Here is a 9569-nt window from a genome sequence, read left to right as displayed (position 1 = left end):
AGCCGCCATTTTGTTTTCAAATTGAACAACTTTAACTTTTTTTTGTACTTTAAGATTGATATTAAAAAATACTTTTTACAGAATTTGAATAACTCTTTTTGTCTGGCCTACGGAAATTCCCGAAATATGCCTTTTTTTCCGTGCTCTACAGTGGTGTAACCCCTTAAATCGGGAATACCATTTTTCTTTATATTATGGCGTTGGCGTTTCCATTTTAAAGTTTAAAAATCCTTTAAATGTTTCAAAACTTTGAAACATCGACATGTTGGTCCAACACTGCTTTGTACTTGCACTTTCGTATGCACATATGGTTATACCGCTCTCCTGATTGGTCCAAACTAAATAGTTTATAATTCAAAAACTGAAACGTCAACTGATTTTCGGAAATGGAATTGTCGATTTATTTTCTATTTGCCTACATATACATAAGCGCGGCCACTTGAAGCTGTGAAGGAGAAAAAAGAAAAATCCGTACCAAAGATCTGTATACTCATGTGCAGCAAAGGAAAAGCGTACGAAAGAGACAGGTGTGCAGAAGAGAACTGTTATCAAAGTTGCCTATAAATTACCACACATTTCCTAAACTTCCGTAAATTACCATACACTTCCATAATTTCTAAAATCCGTGGAAATTTCCACGATTCTAAAATATATGGAAAGTTATGAGAATTTGTGGAAATTTATGTTAATTTACGGGTAACTTGAAATTAGCTTTGCTGTGCGCATGCGCAATAAGCTCTCGGTGAACTCCCTTGCAACTTCAAGCGATTCCATTGCAACATTGTGTCAACCATTTTCAACTTTGAGCAAATCAATTGCAACTTTATTATCTCTTGTAATCTGGCGTAATCTCTTGTGCCCTCATTTAATCTTTTGTAATGTGTAGTATTATTTAGATATATTAGTAGATAAAATTTTCAAACTTTTGAAATTCCTATTAAATAAGAGATTAAAATTTTTTGCACAATATATGCATTTTCTATTATGACAACAAAAATAAAACAATTATCAAATAATGTATTCCAAGTAATAGAATTAAGACTGCATTATGTTTTGAATTTTAATTTAAAAAATGGCCTGTAGCCCACTGTGAAGCGCCACTAGAAAATATACATCATAAGTGGTTACAATTCCAGGCAAAACTAGTCACTAATACAAATTAAAATTTCGCACGAATTTACACTATTTGTAACTGAATACAATTCTTAATTAAAAACTGTAAAAAGTAGAGTTATTTTCTTGTTTTAAATTATTAGATTCATCATCAATGTTCGCCTTGCTCCTTTAAAATATTAACAAATATTAACAAATATGAACAGTGTTAAGCAACTGAACAAAACTTCGGAAAACTATCATACTTAAAATAAAAATATAATTCACATGCACCACGCTAACTTCTTTTAATTCAAAAAATTTAAATAGAAAAAAGTTGAAATATACTAAGCACATCTATTTTTACTAGTTTTCTAAATTTAAAAAAAAATAATAACTTTTGCTGGACGATTAACTTTGTCGTTAATTAAAAACAAGAAAACTGCATTTAAACTGCGCACTACACGTCGTAATAAACGCAGAAACTCACGACGACGCGGATTAAAGGAATGTTTATAATGTCGAAAAAAAATTTCGTAGACGTGTACCTCATAAAATCACTTGCTTTCTATCCGTAACTCGATCCGAAACGCTAGAAACAGCAACTTAAAACCAACCAATAAACTTTAGGCGTTGTCACTCGCGAACAAAAATTGCGTACTGGCACTAATAGCTGCTGCGTAGAGTAGGTTCTTCCTCGACTGAGATCTGGGACAGGAAAGGACCAGCAAGCGCAGTGGGTGCCCTTTATAACCCCGTTGTGGCTAACCGGATGAGCCCCTCCTGCTCCTCACCCCGTTTTTCAGGAAAACGATGCGTGAAGCAAGAGCCTCTCCCCTACCAACCTTAAAGCGCAGTTGTCGGGTGGCGCAGCTGCCACTCCCCAAAACACGCACAATGAGCCACAGTTACATTATCCGATTCGAGGAATTCAAGTTTCAGAAGGAGAATGCCGAAGAATGAAAGGAATATCAGAGGTTGAAAGAAGGAAGGGAAGGGTGCACCTGCTCTAGAAAGGCCCCAACCAATGGTGTCTTCTATTCAAACAAGCACAAAGCACTTTCTCTACTGGCCGGGAAATCGTTGGCGACTCGACGTTCGCGGAAGAACTGGTTAGTCAGAACTGAACGTAGGTCGTAGAGGAATGAATTCTCGGAAATCAACCGTTCAGCGAACGACGCTGCCTGCCGACTAACGAAAACAGCCAGAACAGATATGCCACTGGCGATCGGAACTCGGATTGGAAGGTTGGCAGTGGATGGGAACATGGACCCGGCAGCTTGGACTGCTGCCTACTAAACTTGTTCACGTTAACGAAAGTGGTGTCTGGAATAGAAGGGGGTTTATTATGATTCTGGAACCGCGGCACGTGGCTTCATTTTCTAAATATTGCCGAGGCGAGTTATGAGTCATTCAGCAGGTGGTTCTAAGAGTTTGAAATGGACAACAGACTTTTTCATCAAATTATGAATGTAACAAATTTTTTATAAGAAAAAGCTCAATATTTTTACGCCATTCCTGAACATAAAGCCAATTGTGATCACTTGTTTTCCTGATACATTGTCTAGTGGATTAATGAATTGAATCAAATGTACGTAAAATAATTAACATATTGTACAGATTTTACTCAATTATTTAAAAATCATGGAGGCTGAATTGGATACTTTGACTGGGTTTTATGAAAACAATACTTTGGTAGATATTTTTTAATGAGCTTTACTATCTCTTTCGGGAAAATAACTTTCGATTAAATCAGACTCACTCATGGAAGAAAATAAATTTATCTTATTTGTCTTTGAATTCAAAAGCGATAAAGACGTAGTAATTGAATAAAGATAGCATATTTCACAAATATGATTTATAGCCGAACTTTTTATTCGTACTGCTTCAATTAATAATTTTTTTTAGATTGTGTGATTTAAATTAAGTTTGGTTCTTTCTGTCTGTGAAAAATATCCTTAACTTCACTATATCCAATTTTTTAACATAAATTTCAAAATTGTGGAAAACATTAGAAAAAAATTTTTCCAAATTTTGGCCTAATATATTTTCGTGATTGTCTACAAAAATAAGTAGATTTCAAATTTATGAGGTGAAAGAGGTTCATGAAAGTAAAAAACCTTAGACCGAAAAAAGTAAGAAAAACTTTTTCGTCGAAATATAATACTTCAAAAACTGACGAAAAATGCAATTTTGTGAATTTATGCCTAAAGCTGCTAAAACATTTTTTTTCGTTTTTTTAGCATTTGAGTTTTTTTTTTTTAATCTAACGAAACACGGAGAGATTTTTAAGTTGATGAAAACAGTTGTACACAATAGCAAGAATACAAATTGCTAAGAAACATTGCATTTAAAAAATTTTTTTTTTTAAACATTTTTTTGAAGACGTAAATTTGATTTAAAAAATGTTCTTTAATCCCTTCTTCACAAATTTTTACTTTTTGTTATGGTTTTGAAAATGTTTTAATTTTTGAAACTAAAATTCACTGAGTTTTCTGTTATTATTGAAAATTATTTCTATGCAAGTAAAATCATTTTAAAAATCACCGTGGTAATACATATAATTTTTTCAAAAAACATTGTAAATTTAAAAAAATTTTATATCTTTTTACTACAGTCTGATTTTTTAAATGATTTTACTTTCCTAGAAATAATTTTAAATTTATAAAAGAGATCTCAGTAAATTTTAATTTACAAAAATAAAATAAAAAAATTTCAAATAAAAATTGGAAAGGATTTGTATAAAAGAAATTAAATAAAAGTAATGTGTATCAAACGTAAGTCGTTAAAAAATTTTGTTTAAAGAATATTTGAATAATGATTTAATTACGAAGTTTTTAAAAATAATTTCGCTTTTTTTACTAGAATGTGATTTTTAAGGCAATGATGTTTTATCATATTTTACTATATTATTATGCCATTAAGCGATGCCCATTTCGGGGTAGCGTGACTCACTCGACGAGGAAAAATCGATCTAGAATTCCCGTGTTATTTATTTCAATAATTCATTTGTCACCCAACACAGCTCCGACCCAGATTGCTGATCAATCTCTCCACGGATCACGCCAAGTGGAGAGACAGAAAAATCATTACTTAAAATTATTTCTCTCACGCAAAAAAATGGTATTGTAGGTAGTTTTCATGCCAAAAAAATGGTTTAAAAAATTAAAATTTAAAACAAAAATTTATATTCAAATATACGTCTCTAAAAAATAATGTTGAAAGAGTTGTTCAACTGTAGCCTTGTTTGGAAACTTTTTAAAAGAATTTTAATTTTTATTCACAAAATCCTCTAATCAACAAAACTCCTTTTTTGGAGGTAAAAATTTGTGTGTTAATATTTGTTTGTATCTGTCATTGTTTCCAAGAAAAAGTAGAAAATTCGATTGTAAGAAAAGAGAATTATCCTGGCTACAAAAGTTATTTAGCAAGAATTGAAACCAAACAAAAATTGGTAAAAAATAATCTAAAAATTTAAAAATCTCAATTAGATCAAAGGTTATAGAGGGTAAAAGAAAAAATTTAGGTTTTTTGAAAAAAGAAGCATAACATTTAAATACTTTTAACTTTTTAGAAAATTAAGAAGTAAAAAAAAGGGTCTACAAAGCCCAAAATCTGTGCGTGTTTTATTATTTTATTAAAAAGAGCATCCAAAAATAATAAACGGAAAGCATTTTTCGTCATTTTTTTAAATATTATATTTGGACGAAAAGAAAATTGTTCTTATTTTCCCATTTAAATTATTTTTCACTTTATTTTCATAAACTTTATCACAAAAAAATTGAAAAAAAAAACTTATTTCTCTACATAAAAAATATATAACCTTAAAATTTAAAAAAATTTTATCGATTTGCCCAATGGTGAGAAATTTAATGATTTAAAAAAATGTGTTTTTAATACCACAAAGAAACTTTTTAGTGCTATTACGGATAAATCTAATCTTTTTCAGATTTTTTTTTTCATTTTTTTAACCCAGACAGAGAAAAGTAATTTTCTTCATTTAATAAAATCGTTTTATTGGCCGCATTTGGTTGGTTTTAGAAAATATTTTGGTTGGATGAAGAATATTTGACCAAATTGACCAAATTCGTTTGGTTTAATCAATCAAAGTTTTTGATTCAATCGTTTGGTTGATTTTAGAAAATATTTTATTGATTTAACAAAACTTTTTGGCAGGATCTACCAAAAAATCGAAGAGAGAATTTTACTAGAATCAAGAAAAAGATTTTTGTTGAGTCAACCAAAACTTATTAAGTGTACCTACGATTACGTGATTCGATTTTTGATTAAAAATAAACAGACCGATTTTTGTAATCAAATAAAAAAAGGAACCCTCCCAAGTTACATTGCATACTGCCGTGGATTTTTTATTTCTGTAATATTTAGTAGTTTTATAAACTACTAAATAATTCTCACAAGATGACACAATTACATGCACTGAGAAAAATGGTCGACTCAACAAGAGTATGGTTGTTAAATCAACCAAATTCTTTCATTGCACCAGAAAAAATACTTATTTGAATTAACTAAAATATTTTCTTGGATCGAACAAACTATTTGCTGGGATTAACTAAAAGTTTTACTTAGCCCAACCAAAATATTTGCAATTATCAACCAAAAAATATGGTGTATAGCAACAAATTTTACTAACCAAAAATTTGATTGGGTCAAATAAAATATTTTGTTGCCCATATAATAACCATATTCTAAAGTTGATTCTGCCAAAATTTTGTTCTTTTACCCAAATCTTTGTCATGCATTGCTACGCATGGGGAACTAAAATCTTCATCCTGAAAATGGGTATCATCGATCAGCAACATGAGAATTGTAAGCGGACATCCAGTACGAAAACAAGTCACAGAATTATTCTATATTTAGAAATAGCTCCACCCTACAGAAACAAAGAGGAAGCTAGATTCCTCGAATCTATACCTATACATTCTTACGTTTCAGTCATGGAAATATTCGTAATCTTCATGTGTGATACCACCACATGCATTTTGACAGCTTTGCCATTAATATGGGCATCTCATGCATTTACTACTGCATCTATAGCTACCTACACCTCTTTTCAAGCAGAGAAAAAAGAATTTTCAAATAAAAATAACGAATCTTGAACAAAATAATTTAATTTTTAACTAAACAAAAGAATTTTTAACTCTAATTACGAATTTTTAACCAAATTGTTGAATTTCCGACATAAAAGATGAATTTTGTACAAATAAACAAAAAATTTCAAACCAAATAAAATTAATTTTCACTCAAACAGAAAAGTTAAATATTCAAAACAAACCAAAATTAGTTTTCATTCAAACAGACTTATTTTAAACCAAGGAAATTAAATTTCGATGAAAAAATTTAATTTTTGGAAAAACTGGAATAGTAAAATTTTCAGTTTTAAAAATTAGCTTTAAACCAAAAAAATGATTTTTGGAGCGAAAAGATAAATTTTCAACCAAAGAAGACTTTTTTTACGAAAAATAAATTTTAAAGCAAGGACATGAATATTAAATTTTTATTAAAAAAGAATGACTTTTGAATAAAATGTATAATTCTCGGAAAATTGTCACGTGGTAAAAATTTTTTAAAAATAATGAAAATCTTGCTATTAATGCTCAGTATTCATAATTCTTATGATATTCTTATAATATTGAATTAAACATTTTCTAGATAGTATAATAATATTATACGAAATACAAATTTTACATAAATATTAATAAATTAGCGATAGATAGTAAATAATAAGACATATTAAATACAGATATAAAATTCATATTGCCAAAGATTTCACAAAGATTTCAATGATTTCTCAAAGATTTAAAAAATTTCAAAAATATATCAAATTCTTCAAAAATATTTTCAAGGGACTTCAATGATTTCCCGAAGATTTGAAAGATTTGGAATATTTCGTAAAGATTTCCAATATTTTTCATAGATTTCAGATAGATTTATAAGATTTCACAAAGATTTAAACAATTTCACAAATATTATGAAATATTTTTTAATATTTTTCAAAGCTTTTACCGATTTTCTAAAGATTTCAATCATTTTTACAAAAATTACCAAACATTTCAAAAATATTAAAAATATTGCGCGAAGAATTCACAAAGATTTCGGAAAGACTTAAAAGATTTTACAAACACATAAATGACTTCACACAGATTTGAATAATTTCAAGAATGTTTCAAAAATATTTTATACTTTAATGATTTCTTAAAATTTAAAATAACTTACCAAATATAATACATATTTTTAAAATATTCTAAACATTTTATAAAGATTTCAATGATTTCCCAAATAATTCATGAAGATTTTTGATATATTTAAAAGATTTCAATGATTTCTCAAAAATTTCAACAATTTTCCAAATTTTTCCAAATATTTCTCAATTAGGTCAAAAGTTATAAAGTTTTAAAGAAAGGATGTTGAATTTGTTGAAATACAAAGAAAAAACTTAAAATACGCTAATTTCCTGATTTTTTTTAATCGGAAAAATATGTAGCGCCTAATTTCATAAAAAAAACATATTTCATTTAAAATAAAATATCTGGAATATTTTATAATTAATACTTAACTAAGATAAATTTTTCATAAAAATATTTATGATATTTATTGGCATTTTTGACTAACTTAGACATTCAACTGATCTCAAGCTATTTGAACGGAAGGCACGAATTTGGTGAGCTTCACTTTCTAAAATTTAATATTGATATTAAAATTGACTAATCATAAAATTGCTAAAAAATAAAAATACCGAATAAAACAATTCTCAGAAAAATTCCTGAACTGGAAAATTCCCGAATAATAAAATTCATGACAGTTTATAATATTACCGAATTGGAAAAATTTCCGACAAAAAATTGGCGAATTATAAAATATCCGAATTGGACAATTTCTGAATTGTAAAATTCTCGAAAATAAACACAAAAAATAATATTTTATTATTGCATTTGTAATCAATTAAACTTATTTATAAAAAATTGCAATTGTTTAATTTCGGTAATCTTATTATTCGGGGATTTTCCAATTCGGTAATATTATTAACTGCCGGGAATTTTCAAATTCGAAATTTTATTATTCAGGAATTTTCCAACTCAGTATTTTTATATTTGGGCAATTTTATTATTCAGAAATTTTTTAATTCGGGAATTTTACAGCGTCGGGAATTTTTTTCGGGATTTTTAAGTCGCCCCGTGTTTTCATATAAATTTTATTGATAAAAATTTTCGTATATAAGTTTATTTTTAATTATTTAGAATCTTTTCAACTTTGAAATTATTTTTGAAATTCTTTCAAAACTTCTGAATATCCTTTAAAATGATTCGATTTTTTCAAACAATTTTTAATAAAACCTTCAAAATTTAAAAAAATGCCTGAAAATCTTTCAGGTCATTTTCTCGGCAATTTTGAAAATCTGTTTAAATCTTTTTGAATATAGTTTTTAAATAGTAGAACATCAATATTTTTATGAAGTTTCCACAAATATGAATAATCTTTAACCAAAAAGCAAGACCTTTCCATATACGAATTTTTAACAAGAAACTTGTTTTTTCATCCAAAAAAATTGATAACCATAAATGAAATAGATAAATTTTAAGTTTATAAATCAATTTATGAGGAAAAAGAAAACGAATTTTTAAACAAATAGTTAAATTTTCAAGAAATTAATTTTTAACTCAAAAACTGAATTTTTATCCAAGAGAATCAATTTTCCAAAAAAAAAAACAAACAAAAAAACAAGTTTGCTTCAAAGCTAGTTACATTTTTCTCGAAAGAAATTATTTTTCAACAAAGATTATTTTTCTAACAGAAAAAATGAATGAATTTGTAGTTGAAAAAAATTAATTTTAAAATGAAACATAAGATTTTTCAACCAAATAGTAAAATTTTCCACCGAAGCAAATCAATTTTAATCAAACAGATGCCTTCCTAACCAAAAAATATGAACTATCTACGAAAATAGATAAATTTTTTAATTAAACAGACCAGTTAAAAACAAAATAGTTCAATAAAAAAAAAATAAGTTTGACTTTTTAACATCAAAATATGAGTTTCAAATAGGAATACATTTTCTATGAAGATACTTGAATTTACAACCTAAAAAGGGGATTTTTCAACAAAAACAGTTAAATTTCCCACCAAAAATGTTAATTTTTGTCAAAGATTTGTTGTAATAATTTTTTTATTCAAATTTATTTTACGCGCCTTTGAAGCTAAATATCTGGGAATTTTAGAGTAATAAACTCCATGGGAAATTTCTAAAGTGAAACCAAAAGGAACAACTTAAGTTTATTCTCGGGAATCCGGAAAATGAAATTTACGATTTCTGTTCACAATGTCCAGTTTAAATCTCTCAGGTACGCCAGCCTTTTAACATATTCGCCGTGAGCCGCCGATTGGAGGGGATAGACGAAACGATGCCAGCGCGCGGGGTGGCGAGTAATGAGTTTAGCGGGCGTGTGTTTTGATTACATTTT

The 9569-nt window shown here is 28.1% G+C and overlaps 2 protein-coding genes across 5 annotated transcripts in view; one reads left to right on the top strand and one right to left on the bottom strand.

Moving 5' to 3' along the window:
• LOC117181676 (lipase 3-like) overlaps nt 1–2357 on the bottom strand; it is a 62713-nt gene extending 60356 nt beyond the window's left edge. For 3 of the 4 annotated variants that reach the window (XM_033374588.1, XM_033374607.1, XM_033374611.1), the window contains exon 1: nt 1641–2357. The gene's annotated coding sequence lies outside the window, so the exon portion shown is untranslated. The remainder of the gene's footprint in view (nt 1–1640) is intronic. The other variant, XM_033374597.1, reaches the window with a different exon arrangement.
• Nucleotides 1–9569, top strand: part of LOC117181651 (collagen alpha-1(IX) chain-like) — a 187678-nt gene that overhangs the window by 62888 nt on the left and 115221 nt on the right. The window lies entirely within an intron of this gene.

Source organism: Belonocnema kinseyi, chromosome 1 (genome assembly GCF_010883055.1).
Source record: "Belonocnema kinseyi isolate 2016_QV_RU_SX_M_011 chromosome 1, B_treatae_v1, whole genome shotgun sequence".
Classification (NCBI taxonomy): domain Eukaryota; kingdom Metazoa; phylum Arthropoda; class Insecta; order Hymenoptera; family Cynipidae; genus Belonocnema; species Belonocnema kinseyi.
The sequence above is the reverse complement of the archived record's forward strand: the minus strand, read 5'-3'. Positions and strand labels throughout refer to the sequence as shown.